Below are 13,715 nucleotides of genomic sequence, written 5' to 3'. Positions count from 1 at the left end.
GGTCAACAGTAACTATTATAGCAAACGGAGTCCCCATGCCTGTCTAGTTAGGGTGGGTTGAACAGCGGAAAAACAGACACCTCACTACCAACATGCAATGTCCTATGAGCGTGTTTCTAAGATTGAGAACATCAGTTTTTCCCATGACAGCTGGTGACACCTGGATCCTCACTTGGCCCTCACTGAATCCCAAAGACATATACAAGACTCCTCCTGCCCATCCTCCCCATGTGGCTGCCACAGGCATCTTGGATTTCATATTCCCCACAGAGACCTACTTGCTAAACCTTTCCCCTCTTGATAAATAAATAAGCCTGAATGTCTATCACATTGTCTAATCCAGAAACCCCATCCTCATCCAACTCCATACATCACCGGCTCCCAACCAGTTCTAAATCCTACCACAATGCTTCTCTCCCCGCTCCTATGCCTCTAAAGACACTGCCCGGTCCGTGCTTACCTCATGGCTCACCAGGGGCCTTCACACCCCACTCCAGACACATTGGCTTACCAAAGCCTCTCCGCTTTAACCCCTGCAGTGGTGTTTCATCTACTTACACTCTAGTCACGTGCTCATGTGTGCAGACACGCGCATGTGAATGTTTGCGATTCTCCTTTTCTAGGATAACCCAAGCTCTTGGAACAACCTTTAAGAGCCAGGCATGGTGGTACATACTTGTAATCCCAGGAGATGGAGACATAGGATCAGGAGTTCAAGGCCAGCCTTGTCTACAGAGTTTGAGGCTGCCTGGGACGCATGAGACCTTAAAGGTCCAGCCCAATGGACCCTGCCTGTCTCTCTAAGGCTCAGGCAAACACTAAGCTCTGTTCTCCTGTCCTCTGAGCTTCTGCCCATGCTGTTCCCTCTGCCTGGCTGCCCTTCACAGTCCTCTCTTCAGTAAGTCTCTGGAGTCCTCCACAAAGGTCTTTTTTTTTTCTGGCTTTCTGGGCCCCCTACCTGCCATGCTAAGCTCCCTCCCCACCGCTTTATTCTCAGAGCACAATTTGCCTGTTTCTTCCATAGTATTCATCACAGTGTGAGAGTGTGTGTTTCTCCAAGTGACAATTTCCTGGCTGATTCTCTCCCATTAGATCATAAGGCCCAGAACACCAGAGACTGATCTCATTGTTGCACAGCCAGCACCCAGGACTACGGCTGACCCACAGGCCAGCCTGGAAATTAACCGATGAAACACATCCACAGAAGTGCGAGGGCAAGCAAGGGGAGGGGCTTGTGGGAGCCTTGCACTGCTCAGCTGGGTGCTGGTTATCTGTATGGCCGACCCCCAGTTCCTCAACTGTAGCAATCCATGAATGCTAAACGGGTGGATTCTCTATGGACCTCTGAACTCTGATGCCAAGGGCCTGCCTCACATTTTGGAAGTAGGCAGGGGATAGACAGGTAGAAGGCAGAAGGGAAGTGCTGGGCAAACTGGGCATGGGGCAGAGGTGGGGTGCACACCACATGCTGGCTGAGACTAAGGGGAAGAAGAATGAACCTGAGCCGAAAGTGAGATTGGAACACAGAAGGCCAGGAGGGCAGCAAGAATCTGTAGATCCCCTGCCATCAGCTCTGCCCCACACTTCTCCTGGGCAACAGTCCCAACCAATCACTCTCCCTCTCCTTCTGGCAGCTCCCTGACCTGAAACCTCATTTCCTTGGCACCCCAACTTGCTCATACCCATAGTCTGGGGGCAGCAGCATGCTCAAGGTTATGTGTCTTGGCCACCCCCAGAGAGATTTCAGAATCAATGCACTACAATGTTTCCTGGTCTTCAACCTATCCCCTAGTCTGTGACCCACTGAGAGCAAGCATCCTCTTCGTACACACAAGCACTCAGCCCCTGAGACTTTTTTTCCAAAAGAGTCCCCAGCCAGGCCCACCTTTCATTCCCAGGCCAATCACCACCCCATTAGATCCTGTAGAAATGCCTGGATGCCTGGTGCATGGGGCATTGTACTAGACAGGCAGATGGACCTGCAGCCCCACACATGACCACTCTGGGCCATTCAGTCCCAGGAAGCAGAGGAAAAAGAAAGCAAGCATTTGTTATTAGTACTTATCGAGGAGGGCAGGTGGCTTCGGGAGGATGAGATAAGGCAGACTGCCCGGCACAGGCAAGCGTGATGAAGCCTGAGGTTTATTGCCATGCACCAGCAGAAATTTACTGACCCAGCAAATCCAATATTCCTAAACCACTCCGTGGAGAACACAAACTTGCCGGCTGGGACAGTGCTCTCTGACCCAGCATCCAGCCCGCCAGCAAGCTGGTCTTACAGCTAGGACCCTTCTGCTGACTCTAGGAGCTAGGGTCTCCTGTTCCTCTTCCCTGTCTCCCTCCACTGTGCCTGGAGGCTACAGGGGGAGACAGAGCAGAAGAAGCACGTGACAATGTCCTACAGTTACGAAGGTGGAAATGTGCCCAGATGTACACCCTGCTCAGAACCCATCAGAGGTGTGATCCACATACACTAGCAGCGCCCAGAAGAGTAGACCTCCTATTGCATGTCTGACGACTCACAAATGTCACAGTGCACAAGTCCCTTGGTGCTCTCAGGACCTCCACGATTACCCTAAGAAACAAGGCATAAGCAGGAGCTATCACCTGGTTCTTTCCTCTCTCTTTAGGCTGGTTCAACTTGCTGAAGGTGCCCTCAGCTGGCACCCCCACCCCAAACCTCCAAGCATTTTTTCTTCATGTCAAGGTACTAGTGAAAATGGTCACAAGTCACACCCTCTCCTCGGCCATCTGGCTACCAAACCTCCAGCAGTTCTAGAAAGACTTCGCAAAGTTTTAGACTGAGCCAACAGAAACTCCTCCCTATTGTCACCAATCAAATTGGATATGTGCCCAGCCATGACCCGCTACACGACACTTCCTCAATGCATGCCCAGAAGGCAGAGGCACGAGTGCATTCCCTGCCACACGCTCCCTCCCTGTTACTGCTCTCCACCTGCCAGGCTTCTGCATGCTCCCCAATCCCTGCTCCTCCTTATTCACCCTACCATGCTAACCATTCTTTTCCCAGGGTAGAGCTCGGAGGTGTGTATCAACTCATGACCTCCACCGGCTCCCAAGGTATATAAACACAAATGCTTGAGCTTGTCATTGGAGATCCATGCTGTACTGTCAGCCTTGACTTCGACAAGGCCCTGCCTATGTCCTACTCTCTGACAGCCCAAGCTTCTTGCTTTCCACCCCCAACTCTGGGGCTCCACATTTGGCTCATAGCCTGCCCCATGGCAGGCTCCCCCCACCTCTGCCTTTAGCCGCTGTTTCAAATGTCATTATCATCAGTGAAGGACCCCCCCCAACACTGAGGACTCTTCTCCCTCTGAATCTCTCCATTAGGCACTGGTTTTATTATGACCTGTATTGTGCCTATTTGCACATTTATCTTTTTTTCCACATACAAAACCCAAGGAAACTCCATACAAGAATAACTCATTCCCCCAGCTTGATAGATGGTACACACTTAAGCCTGGAAGGACATTGACTCTCCTCCCCCACAGCGCGCAGAGCCCCAAAACCTTGCCACTCGGTCATCATACACACTCGAGATACCCACAATACTGTCCACTGCCTGGCTGGTGTGTCTCTACCTCAATGGAGCCCCATCATCCATCCGCCCCTCTGAAGGCCATCCATCTATAGTCACCCTCCAGATTCAGCCATCTCCAGAAACTATAAAAGAGCTCAAATGGCCATCCTGGACTCCGGGAGCCTCTATTACTCATCTCTCCAGCTCCCGCCTCAAGAGGTGCTTCCAATATCCTAGTCCATGCTCCTCCCCTCTCCTCCTGGGGTCAGAGGAAAGGCCAGCCACATCCATGGTGGGCCAGACCCAGCAGGGTCAGGCATTGAGCAGTCACTTCCCTCCTCCCTCCTCCTACTACCTAGGCCTGCAAAGGATTCAAAAGCCTTGATCTATCCATCTTTCTGTAAGGACATGGTCTACCCCGCCCCTGCCACACCTGCCTCCTGATGCAAGTATGCCAAGACTGAGGGCCAGACAGAAGAATCGGTAACCTAGTTCCAGTTCAGTCTATCCAGACAGGAGACTTGCAGTTCTCTGAGACAGGGCATGAAATGAATGAATGAATGAATGAATGAGCACACTTGTATTTTTCTCATCCATGAAATCGAGCTGGGTGTGATCATGAAGGACAGATGATCTGGGACATTCTCTTATTTACTAGAAAGCACTATCCTCCAGAACCGCCCATCCACATCCATGCTCCAGCTGAACAGCACACATCATAGGAGTTTGACAAGGACAATCAAGACCCACTGAGTTGATTGGCCACCAAGGAATTCCTCAGCACCCAGACAGTGCCCATCCTGGGTTCATCACTACAGGTATCACCAGGGAAGATCCCTGCTCCATCTATGTCTTGTGAAGAACAGAATGAGTGGCCAGCAGATGTATAAACGGGGGGCTAAGAGGTCCTGCTCAGAGGAGGAAGCCTTAGGAAGAAATGGGGCTCACCTGACATCCTAGCAGGAGGAAGACAGAGGAGGGGGAGCACCAGTGCAGAGTTGGCCTAAGCAAAAGCCACGTTTCTGTGGACTAGTTCTGGTTGTTTTTTAAAGGGATTTTTTTTTCATACTTCTGATCATATCTGATCCTTACACCAGACCCCTGAAAGATAAGCAGGAAATGTGTTCCCAATTCTAAATGAGAAGCCAATTCGTAGCTCTGGGTAGAACCTACATCTCCTGACTTCTGAAACAGACCCAGCAGCTTTATCTGAGACTAGTGCGAGGCTCTGTGCTTTTGCATAGGGCTGGCCCGGACTGAAGCATACTTCAAATCCGCCCTGCACACACAGACGGATGGAGGAGAGGAAAGAAGCAGGGGGGAGACAAGCAATCCTCCACCAGGGTTACCAGGCCAGGACAATCATGAAATTTCCATCTGCAACCTCATGGGACACGCATGGCCTGTCTATCCTGGGAAGCACACTGCTGAGTGCCCGACCACCAACGTCGTCACCTTCATCCAATGCTCCCTCTGCCCTTTCACACTTCACAGATCATGAACACTGAGACTTTGCCAAATGAAAGCCAAGCCAGGCCCTGCCCTCCAAAGCCATGACCCAGCAGAGCAGAGATCATAAAACAGCGGTGGACTGCAAAGTCCTTACCAACAGCCCATAGGGAAAGCCCTGATCCACAACGCTTACCAGTGGCCACCGCGGCCAGTTGCAAACAACCCGTAGTTTAACACCAGCTGGCAAATTCTGATTACTTACTATGACGATCTCAACTGGCAGCCTAAGCTAGCTCCAGCAAACCACTGTAACAAACCTATTCTCTTCCCTCTAAAAGAAACCCAAAGGCAGGGAGAAGAAACCCAGTCCAGTCCAGGATGAAAGTCTCTGTGACTGGGGTTTGGGGCCTAGTGATGCAGGCTGAACACGGCACAGGGAAGGCAGGGTGGGGAGCTTTCACAGTCTGCTCCGGCCTCCTCAGAGAGACCTACTCACCCCAGAAAGACAACTGCACTGATCTTGTCTCATGAGTCACACAAAGTCACTGCCCTGTGCAAAACCCTAATGCTTCCCACTGCTCCCAGAGAAAAGGATGACGCTCTTCTAAGACTCCTCAATCCCTCTCTCCCTCCTACCCCCCCAATCTGAGCAAGCACCCATTCTGCTCTCTTAGGGCCTTCGCCCTAGGTGTCCACGCTCCCTGAGCAATCTTTCCTCAGATCTCTGCACTGCCAATTTCACTGCCCCCCTAACCTTCATTCAGATGTCTCCTTCTCCAGGACCTCCCAAGCACGCTGACCCTGCACTGCTTTCTCCATCCTGCTTATTCCCCAGACACAGGGGAACTCACACTTTTGACTATGTAGATTGTTTATGATGCTGCCACCCACTAGAAATGGTCTTAAGAAGGGCAAAGATTTGTGTCTGTCTCATTCATTGCTGTATTTCCACAGCCAAGAACAGAGCGTAACGTATGGGGGTGGGGAACCGGTACATTCTTCTGCAAGACTGAATGAAGGCAGGCAGACCTTAGGGTGGTTTCCCATCTTAATTTTCTTAGAGGAGGCAGCTAGGGTGAGGGAGCCCCCAGGTCACCACCTGCCCAGCAGAGAACCCCGATGCCCTGGCCCTGCCACTGGGGCCTGGCACAGGTATCCCCCGCCCCAACTCTGTACTTCATTTATTCTTTGTTTAGGCTGTAATGGGGCCCAACATGGCTAACTCTGGGCCATAGAGAGGATCAGGGAGAAGGCCAAACAGGATGCCAAGCCTAAAGGCTTCTGAGCTGCAGTGGAAGATTGGGATTGAGGTGTTCCTTAAGAGGTCTAGGGAAGATGAGTCCTCTGCACCCCCTGGGCACCAGTTAAATGCCTCTAGCCACTTCGGTCCCCCATTCCCTACTCTGAGGCAAGAAACCCTCCAAATGCGCTCCACCCCAGTGGTAAGGGCCGAATGGCTGCCCCACCATGCCTCAGGCAGGCTCCCCACATGCAAGGCGGACAGCTCATATTGCTATTTTAAGTTCTGCAGGCCCAGCTGCAGCACGTAGCCACAGCAGGCGGCCAGCCTGGGTAGGAGCTAGAGAAGCCAGCTCACTGAGGAGGCCCACTTGGAAGTTATGGAGGGACTGGTCAACCCCTTACACCAGTACCCGGCATAGAGTCCAGAAACCCCCAGGTCACACCTTCTAGAATACAGATCACAGGAACATGAGTCAGGGGCTGCCTTAGGCACACCCAGATTCCATCTCTGAATGTGACCCCAGTCACCACAGCAAAAAGACTCCTAGCTCCACCCTACAAATCCCCAGAAGTTTCTACAAAGAGAAAGCTAGCACAGCACCTATTTTCCTTGTCTTAACAACAAGAGTCAGATAAAAACATAGCCCCAAGGGATGACTCCTGTGTTTTCCAAGAATGACTCCCCTCCCTCCCCCACCATGGGATCCCTCCCTGTACTGGGTACCTGCTGGTTACACACTGGCACACTCAACAAAGATGTGTTGATTATGACTAAACCCATCCTAAAGCCAAAATCTAGAGAAGAGCTTCATCGTCATCATTTTAAAGACATCACCACTGGCCTCACCGGACACCAAAACCAAATAAAGGCCACAGAACCGAGGAACCAATGGAAGTTAGCAATGAAACCCTTCCCTTCATGGATCTCAGCACGATTCCAAGAACAGCCTTCTGTACCACATGGCGGCCATATTCCAAGCTGCACACCACCAAAAGAGACACACAAGTAATTGGAAGCTGGTTTGAGAAGCGATGGAGAAAGAAGGCATTCTGGACAAGCTATCCCCACTCCAACCTCATGCTGCAGGACATCAGCAAAATCCCCAGGGCAGGACAGGTCACATGTGCCACCAGAAGCATTCTTTAACTCTAATTGCCCAGTTTAAGCAGCATCAGCACCAGCAAGAGGGGAAAGAGATAGCCAGCAGGTGTTGTAATTAGGGAGCTCTGGGACCTACTTCCCTGCCACTGGCTACCTCAAGCCAGAAGCGGTCACCCACACCTTAGAGAAATAGACTCACTCTCTGGACTGAGGGAACAGTCCTTGTATTCTCCCTTCCCTGCCTGAGCTTCGACCTATCCAGACAGAGACAATGTATCTGCTAACATTTTACAAGCAATGACAACAGCTGTGTGTATAGATGCTGGGCATGACCCTCAGAGTACCAGGGTAACTGCAGCAGACACCATCACTCCCAGTCAAAAAGACTTGCACCTGAGGCCCATCACCTACTAGCCAGCATCCGCCTCCTCGGAGTCCGAGGCCAACTCTCTCCACGATGCAGAGTGCTTTCTAAGCAGTTTCTCTAAGTGTGGTTCCAAAGCCACCTCTCTTAGAACCCAAGAGTCATACGTAGCATGCCAATTCCTGACACATGCTGCTCCCACTAAGTTGGAATATCTGGAGACTTTCTACTTCCGGGATTCTAAAATGTGCTCCCGTTTGAGGGCTGTTGCTTAGAAGGCTGCCGCCTGGATCTAGATCTGCTGATCTAGCTGGCTCTGTCCTTTCTCCCTGCACATGCAGGAGCTATGAGCCACCACCTCTAGCCAGCCTTCTCCAACTACAAATGGCAGGACTTCTTCACTGCCAGCCCTCAATCCCTCTTCTCAGGGGGTTTGCATGCAAGGACCAAAGCAACCTCAAGACATTTCTATCAGCCTCCCCGTATGACTTAGATATAAAAGGTCCTCCAAGGACTCATAGGCTTGAACAATTGACCCTCAGCTGGTAGCACTGTCCTGGGAGAAGACTGTGGAACCTTTGGGAGATGGGGTCTAGCTGGGAGACATGGAGGCCATTTCTCATTCCAGCCCCACCTCTCTACTTCATGACTGAGGATATTATGTAGCCAGCCACTCCCATGGTGGACTTCCTTATGTTGTTTCTTTCAGGTACTGTATCACCATGATGCGAAAATAGCTAAAAAAATAATAACTTCTCTCATTTGGAAAGGGACATGACTACCAAAGTAATTGCTCAGCTCTAGCCCCTAACTGTGCTGTCTCCCAACTCCCGACTTCACAACTCCCACCCCGACCCAACTCACCCGAGGACCATCTTAGGGCTCTGCCTTGACCTCTCATTTTTACATACATGCTAACCCCTAGCAACATTCTGCAAAAGAGATGAGCACAGATGGTACCCAACAAAAGCCCCAGACAGCTTTCAACCTGATCCAACATCATCTATCTAAAACCACACTGCTGATTCCCCTCCTTCTGCCTCTGATGCAGCTCCATACTGGCCTCAGAGATGATCAAACAGTTTCACTAGGCTCTCTACCAACCAGCCCCAATTCTCAGCTCCAATCAGCCCACTGTCCCTTGGCATGGAGGTTCCTCAGGCTGATGACCCAATTAACGGTCTTCCTTGTAACCACAGCTCCTCCTGCATTAACCCTAGGTAACTGACTGCCTAGACAACCCAAGAGGGCACAATGACTGCAGGTAGAGGGCACTAATCAAGTCTCTTTTAGCATTCTACCACACCCTCCTCATGTGCCACTACTCAGTAAGGATGGATGGATGGATGGATGGATGGATGGATGGATGGATGGAACCAACTGTTCTAATGCAAATGCTAATGAGCAGGAAATCACGGGAAGAAAGGCAGAACTGGGTAAGCAACTCCTTCATTTAAGGCCAACAACAAGGTTTACACTCAAGAGTGCCATGGTCAGCTGGGCAGTGGTGGCACACACCTTTAATCCCAGTACTTGAGAGGCAGAGGCAGGCGGAGCTCTGTGTAGCCTGGTCTACAGAGCTAGTTCCAGGATAGCCAGGGCTACATAGAGAAACCCTGTCTCTAAAAGCAAAAGCTAAAAAAGAAGGAAGGAAGGAAGCAAGGAAAGAAGGGAGGGAGGGAAAGAGAGAGAGAGAGAGAGAGAGAGAGAGAGAGAGAGAGAGGAGAAAAAAAGAGTGCCATGGTCCAAGGTCCCTGGGGTGCACTAACTACATTTCTGCCTCCCAACCCCCAAAGTTTCCGTCTTCTGTCAGTTACTAGAATTAGCAAATGAGCAGTTTCCGCATCCATCAGTAAATCATCTCCTGAGCAGAAGCCTGCCTGAGCTGTTGGAATTAATTGAGTAATTAACTTCCCACATCTGCACCCCTTTCTTTGGGCAGGAGGGGCTGGCAGATCAGAGGCCAAGGCTCTAGATCCTATAGCTTCTCCCCCAGTTCTAAGTCACCAAATCCCCAGTCCACTCCTTAGCACACACACTTCCTCCCCATAGAGACATCAAAGCCCTACTATGGCCCTCTAAGACACACAAGCTTACAACACACAAACACACACATGCGTGCACACCCAGGCATCCGTACCAACTGTGGCAAGAACCATTCAGTCAACTTGGATTCTGGCTGTGGCTTGTTTTAAGTTTAGCCACCTATAGACATCATGGGGATCTGGATTCAGTCAAGGGAGTGGGTGGACAGAATGGGGGAGGGGTAAGGCAGATCACAGAATTTACGGATGTTCTGGAGAGGCAAGGGAAGGCAGAGGGAAGGGCACAGGAGGTGGAGCCAGAAGATTCAGGTATGAGTCTAGGTTCTTCCTGTGGACAAGTCACTTCATCCCTGTGGGCTTCAGTTTCTTGTAGGCAAGGTTGGCTATCAAGCCTTTCTCCCTACTGAGCTGTCCCAGTATGCAATGGGTTCATGGTACACTTACTTACCCTCTCCTCCCCTCTCCAGAAATCCCAGAGAACATCCACAGATGCAGCAATTATAATCTGTTCAAACTCTACTAGAAAAGTTACGTCACTCCGCAGTTCCCACTACCACAGAGTTCTTTCTTACTGAGCTCACCTGCCTGTCTCTGCTGTCTGTGTGGGAAGGGTCTGTGTGATGCCCAGATCAGTCATATGTGTGTTCAAATCTCAGCTCTGTTCTTAAAAAGTTTCCTCATCTGAATTCACAATAGATTCCTAAAGGCATGCAGTTGGTATCAACATGCAGACAGCACCTAACTCAGTGCGTGGCCCAAGCTATAGCTAATAAATGGTGGAGAATAATTTCTTTTCATTCTAATCATTGCTGGTCTGTCTAACAGAACATCTTCCTTCCATAGTCTAATTCCCCTCCAGGTGCCAGACTCTCACTGGAAAGGGATGATGTCATAGGCCGGGAGTCCACCCCTTCTCTAGCAAACATTCATGCTTTCCCTCAAAGCCAAAGACCCTGGGCCACCTGTCCCTATCCTTCCCACCTCTGCTCTGCTTGTCCCAGCCCCAAAATCCCACATCTGACCACTGCAGTACGGCCAATACCCACTGTAGTACCTAGCACACAGTAGGTCCACAGAGCATTCAGTTCTAGGATTTACAATTACAGAAGGCTGTAGTCTATAAGATTCAGGGTCTGGGTGCTGTGCTCTGTCCCTGTAGGCTGACAGTCACTGCCTTCACTGGCACTATAGCACACTGTAGACACAGCCTGAATAACCAGGGCTCTCCACTCAGTGTCTCTGGAGGTAGGGGACATAGTTAACATGCATTGGAAACACCTGTCCCCAGCACCCTTTGTCTGGTTAGTTAGGTTCTACCATACAGTGCGGGAACACTTCTTTCTCTTAATTTTAGAAGAACTCAGAGAAATTTTGCACTCAAACTGTGTTAGATATCACCCAATCTAGCGCCCTCCGTAGCTGAGTAAGGAAACTGCGCCCCAAGCACTGAAGGAGCAGAGCCAAGGTTCAATGCAATTCTGTGGCAAAACTAAGAGTTGAGATGTGGGTCTTTCCTCCCAGTCCAGACCACTAAGAGTAACCCCACGAAAGAGCAGGCTGGTAGTACCCACCATCTCCATCCCCTACAAAGCAGCCTATACCAGAAGCATTGCATCCCCATTCGGCAGACAAGAGGGAGCTTGGGTAGCACACCCCGAGCCACACAGCTCATGAGCACATGGCCAGCTAGGAAGCCAACCTGGCCCACATGCCCCAGAAGCCCTGCCCCAGGCCACTGAACACAGGGAGATGTCCAGCCCGAAGTCCCACAGAAATCCTCCAATGGGTCTCAACGCCAAGTCCACTTCTCTTCCCTTTGCTAAAAATAGCATCAACATCAGCACTTAACTGGAAACCCAGAGAGACCCCACACTCTGCTACCGTAGCCCTCTGCCCGCACATCTGAGCAAGACTCCCAAGTCTAGAATCACCCTCACCCTCTCCCTGACCATCGTTCCCTCTTCATGCCCCCTAAACCACCTGGAAACTACCAAACACCCTGTCTGCTCTCTGGCAGGTTCCTTCTCACTCCCTCGTTGCCTTCTACAAAAGCCTTTGCAATTGTCTTTCCGAGATGAACTTGATTCCCAATTGTTTCCACTTAAAAATCACTGCTTTTATTCCAAACCCAGGGAACCTTGAGAACATTTCCACAGCCTGGCACGTTCTTCCACTCAAACTCCTATGTGAGCATCAAGACCCAACTCAAACCTCACCTTCTCCTTGCTTGGCTCCTCCCCTTCTGACTCCCGTCCAGTTGGGCTAGCCAGGGTCTCTGCGATGGTGCTTTTCATGCTGCATGGCCTCTGTGTGCCTTGTGTTTCCTTTTCAAGTCAAGCTCCTTGAGGGCAGGGCACTGTGGTTGCTACACGGCTCTAACTCCCAAGCACAAATGTGCTGATGTATTCAACGTACTGATTTGCTAGACCCTAAAAACTCTCAATGAATGTTTTTGAATTAGTGAAATCACAAAGTAGGACTCAGATTTTAATTTGATAAATGATAATCCTCAATTAACCTACAGAAAGAGCCATGTTTGACTTAAGATCCAGTCTCTTTCAGAGAAAGAGCGTGAAGACGCTGACGAGCGGGCTCTTGCTAGAAGACACGCAGACGACAGGCACGCACACCAATGACGAAGATGGGGAATCCAGTCTCAAGAATTAAAGAATCTAAGCTACAGCAACTGAAACAAGGCTGTGCTCCAAATGGATTCATGTGTTAATTGTCTCCATTTGCTCTAATTTGTAGCAACCCCAGATCCTTGTTTTTCAAACCACAGGTTGTGAGCCATTCAGGGGCTATGGAATTAGTTGAGTGGGTCAGCAGAGAATTTTTGGAAAAACAGATCAAATGCATGGTTCTGGATCCTGGCATCTGGTACTGAAGCAGAAGGGGAAAGGAGAGGGAGAGACCATGTTCACACAATAAGGATAAATAGCATTCCATGAGCGGCCAGTGAGATGGCTCGGTGGGTAAAGTCACTTTGCTCCACAAGCCTGGTAACCTGAACTTAATCCCAGAACTTATTTAAGGTAATTAGGGAGAACTGGGTCCACAGAGTTGTTCCTGTCCTCTGACCTCCACACATGTGCTCTGGCATGCATGCATGAGCACAAAACACACACGCAAACAAGTGAAAAAAAATCAATAATGACTTCATGAGACATTTTCCCACCACAGCCCTGTGTGAGCACAAGAGTGGGTGTGACAAATGACAGAGTTTGGGAAGGGGCCCCTGAGCCTCTGCAGAGACCCACAAGAGTCTCGGAGTACGTGGGTTGATGGCCCACTGGAGCGTGTACTTTCCAGACATTAAATTCAAGCTGGTTGCCTCCTGCAGGGCTACACCTGGTCAGGAAGGCTGACCCAGTTGCAGGAAATACCCGGGGATACACTCTCCGAGATGGCAATGAGTTTAAGGGATGTCCAACCGTTAGGCACGCCACGAGAAGAAAGGGGATCATAGCTGTGGAAAAGTGTTCCTGGACCATCTGACCCAGTGGCAGCTGCAGCCTCTGGCTAGAAACTGCACTCCGGTGCTTTCCTGCACCCGAGGAGAGCGGGGCCCCAGATCTCCAATGCGCAATATATAACCCAGACTCTCCATTCATGGACCCATCTCTTGATTGCTGAAACAAATCAAAGTTGGCTTTTAAAAAGCTATGACGTGAGCTCGGCACAGAACTACACCTTTGTGATCTATTAGATTACAGAAAACCAATTCCAAAGTGAGCCAATATTTTATCCGTTACAAATTCCACTCAGCTGCCTGCCTCATCTGTGTGTAGCAGACACAGCCTCCCACTGGGTCTCCAAAACAGAAGGGAAACATCATACCCTCTTGAGTCCCAAGGCTCCACACTGGAAGATGATGGCCTCGCCTCTTGTTTTATTCAGGGCAGAATAGAGGAATAGGTTTCAAATGCAACAGGAAGCTTGCAAAGGGGCACTGTTAAAGACAGG

The 13,715-nt window shown here is 50.3% G+C and overlaps 1 protein-coding gene across 5 annotated transcripts in view; it reads right to left on the bottom strand.

Annotated features, from left to right (window-relative positions):
• Window positions 1–13,715, bottom strand: part of Tspan9 (tetraspanin 9) — a 187,902-nt gene that overhangs the window by 82,688 nt on the left and 91,499 nt on the right. The window lies entirely within an intron of this gene.

Source organism: Chionomys nivalis, chromosome 1 (genome assembly GCF_950005125.1).
Source record: "Chionomys nivalis chromosome 1, mChiNiv1.1, whole genome shotgun sequence".
NCBI lineage: Eukaryota > Metazoa > Chordata > Mammalia > Rodentia > Cricetidae > Chionomys > Chionomys nivalis.
This window is presented reverse-complemented; position numbering and strand designations above follow the sequence as displayed.